The sequence below is a fragment of the Penaeus monodon genome, chromosome 23 (assembly GCF_015228065.2).
Source record: "Penaeus monodon isolate SGIC_2016 chromosome 23, NSTDA_Pmon_1, whole genome shotgun sequence".
NCBI classification, from domain to species: Eukaryota; Metazoa; Arthropoda; class Malacostraca; order Decapoda; family Penaeidae; genus Penaeus; species Penaeus monodon.
This window is the reverse complement of record NC_051408.1, coordinates 40,384,257-40,387,206: the sequence shown is the minus strand read 5'-3', so window position 1 is coordinate 40,387,206 and position 2,950 is coordinate 40,384,257. Positions and strand designations below refer to the sequence as shown.

The following is a 2,950-nucleotide window of genomic DNA, read 5'->3' as shown; positions in this document are numbered from 1 at the left end:
GGAATGATGTAAGAAAATAGTAATTGGGTACAAAATCAGAATGCTCCCATTTCTTGCCTGTCTGGTCATTTTATTTAGGGAATGGTACACTTCTTGTTCCCTGAAGAATTCTTGGTCAGCAGATCCCCTCTTTAAAATTATATTAGCTTGATTCATCTTGAAGAATTACTAAGCATTCTTTTTCCTTTCCATACCTTATATTACTTAAACATTTCAACAGCTTCAGGTCCACTAAAAATGCATGGGCATGATTATTTCCTCACGTTTTTGGAACTGTGATGTCTGACCCCTTGGTGCCATGTCTCAAAAGATCATTCTTCTCTGGCAGAAGCCAATATATCTTCAGTGCATGTATTCTGGAAAGAGAGGCTTGGTCTGAATCTTTATTTGAGGATAAGGCAGTTAACTAGAGTAGAACAATACTGATGAAGTAAAACTATAGTAATGTTTATGAAATATGCTTAAAATGAACATCATTAGATGTGGGAAATAATGTGCCCAAATAAAAGCAATTAACACAATTACTCATCAGTTTTAGCTATACACGTCAAATAGTGCATTGGCATTTGAACTCTGAAACTGGTCACCCAATCTTCATGTATACTTTGACAAAATAGAGCTTGTCAGCCATCTCAAAACTCATTCTTGCCAGTATATGAGGTTTGTTGGGCTTCTTTATAACGCTGATAAATGTGAAGACTACATGTAGGACAGCAACGAATGTGTGGGTTATTGTTAATATTTCCCTTATTTAGCCTACATTTTGTGAATGCCCACATATTATAAAACTGTAGTAGAAAATTTTGTGGGTATAATTTTCCTTATCTTTCAGAAGACAAAATAATTATGTCAAGTACATGCATTTTTAAAATGCAGATGTGTGTATTGCCCATTTGATATGGACAATGCTAGCATAATGAATAATTAAGAAATATCTTTACCACATTTTCAAGAATTATTAAAGGAGCAAGTAGGTCCAATCAGGCTTTAAAAGAAAAAGAGATAAATTATATGTTCTGGATTATCACCAAAGGAAAAGTTTAGTAGTAATTTTGTTTAACAATTCTACATTTCCAGTGCTAACAGCAAATGTATTGATCAGCTACTGTGAACCTGTGCAGTCTACCTATTTCACTGATGTACTCTAGCATTATAGTGTACAAGATCTTGGTATGAATAACAGTAAAGAAGAAAAAGAATAAATATGTGTACTGTTTCTAGAGTTGTGCTTCCTAAAACTACAGGGTATGATTACTCAAAAGTAAAACTGATGATAACAGACAAACTCTAGGCTAGTATTATATCATTCTTGTTTAATATTTACTTGTAATATTTAATCTGTTTATGGTGATTTTTTTCATAAAGACTTGGCGTGTATCCAACAATCCGAGGTGCTGTTACTGTAGCAGATCTTTTTCTCCTTCTACCTCTGCCTAGAATCATCTGGGTCACATCATAATATAGCAGAAAATAGCCTGTATTTTCTATATAATTTACTGTATAAAGTGTTTTTTACACTGTTTATTATGGTACTAAAAATATCCATAATAACATTTGATAACTGATTTTAAGATGTCCTGCTTAGAGTTTATTATGATTTTTTATGTTATATGTCATGTATCTGCTTTGCTGAATAGTTCATATTCATCTGTTATTATATCCTGCATTTATATTCCAGGGCAGCAAAATACAACAATCAGACCTTAGATCATTGGCCTTGGACTATGCTGGGGTGATACACAACCTTTCGAAGCTAAAGATGTCCTTAACAGGGAATGAGTGGATTATCTGCCCTGGCTGGACCAAAGAAACGCAGAATTTTAGGGTTGTCTAAGAGATTACAGACTTTGGCAAAGTGCATCCCAATGAGGCAAGTTCAAAATTTCACTTTGGTTGACGGAATTTAGTACTCTTAATTCATATTTCATAGGTGTATAGGAAAAGGCATATTTTATTTCCTCTGGGTGACATGGTGCCCATGTTGTGGACAAACTGGAAACTGGTTGTTAGCCTCGGTCATGTTAGTTGCTGTCATATTAAGCTTGTGTATGCAATGGATGTACAAGTTGTCTAGTTTAAGCCAGTGTACAGAATTTTCCCTCCTAATCCAGGGTATTTCCAAGGAACTAGAGATTCTACATTTAACTAGCATTGCTGATTATTCATGACAGTAATCAGATTGTTTAATATGATAATACAGAATGATACTCCTACACACTTCTCTATGTTCTGTTATGGTGAACATGGCTGAAGTTAACCCTTTAGTGGAGTCTGTACACTTCACCACAGGGGTTTGCTACCATTAAACTAGTAGGTTTTCTGTCAGGTAAGCTGGTAAAGCCCAGATACCTTTGGCCAGCCTCATCCCTGTTGCCTGGCCAAAGAACACTGTAGCTCTGGCTCCCCAAGTTCCCTAGGTAGTGCACCTAGGCCTGGTCAAAAAGGTGATAAGTTACTGGTTGCTGGACTTTATATTCCAAAGAAGACAAATTACAGTACTAATTGCACAGAATTAACAGAGATGATTCAAAATTTCTAAAATTACTATTTTGTCGACCGTTGATTGGCTACACCCTCTGCTCCCTCTTCTGCATGCTGTGTATTTTACATTAGGGCAAGAGGGTCAACATCTGAGAACATTTTACTATATTAATTATTTCACATACTCTGGAACTCCAACACACAGTGGTACCAGCTCAAATGACATAACAAATACTAGTTCATGGGGGTGGCTGGATGCAAAGGGGATATTATTGATTGTATTGAGATGAAAATATTATGAATAGTCAGAACCACTATATGAATAAGAATTGATGTGTAAAACTCCCCCTACCTTCTCCCCCTCCAAAATAGATATTTTAAATATCTACCCTACAGTTTTTATTGTACAGTCATGTGCTTCATTTGAAGGAAAGGTCATTGTACAGTATTTGATGTAACAATGTCATTT

General features: G+C 35.4%; 1 long non-coding RNA gene across 1 annotated transcript in view; it reads left to right on the top strand.

The window, feature by feature from the left end:
* The window catches only part of LOC119588066, a 10,839-nt gene extending 8,970 nt beyond the window's left edge, over window positions 1-1,869 (top strand). The window contains exon 5 of the long non-coding RNA XR_005230064.1: window positions 1,679-1,869. This is a non-coding gene — a long non-coding RNA (uncharacterized LOC119588066). The remainder of the gene's footprint in view (window positions 1-1,678) is intronic.
* Window positions 1,870-2,950: the final 1,081 nt, after the last annotated feature.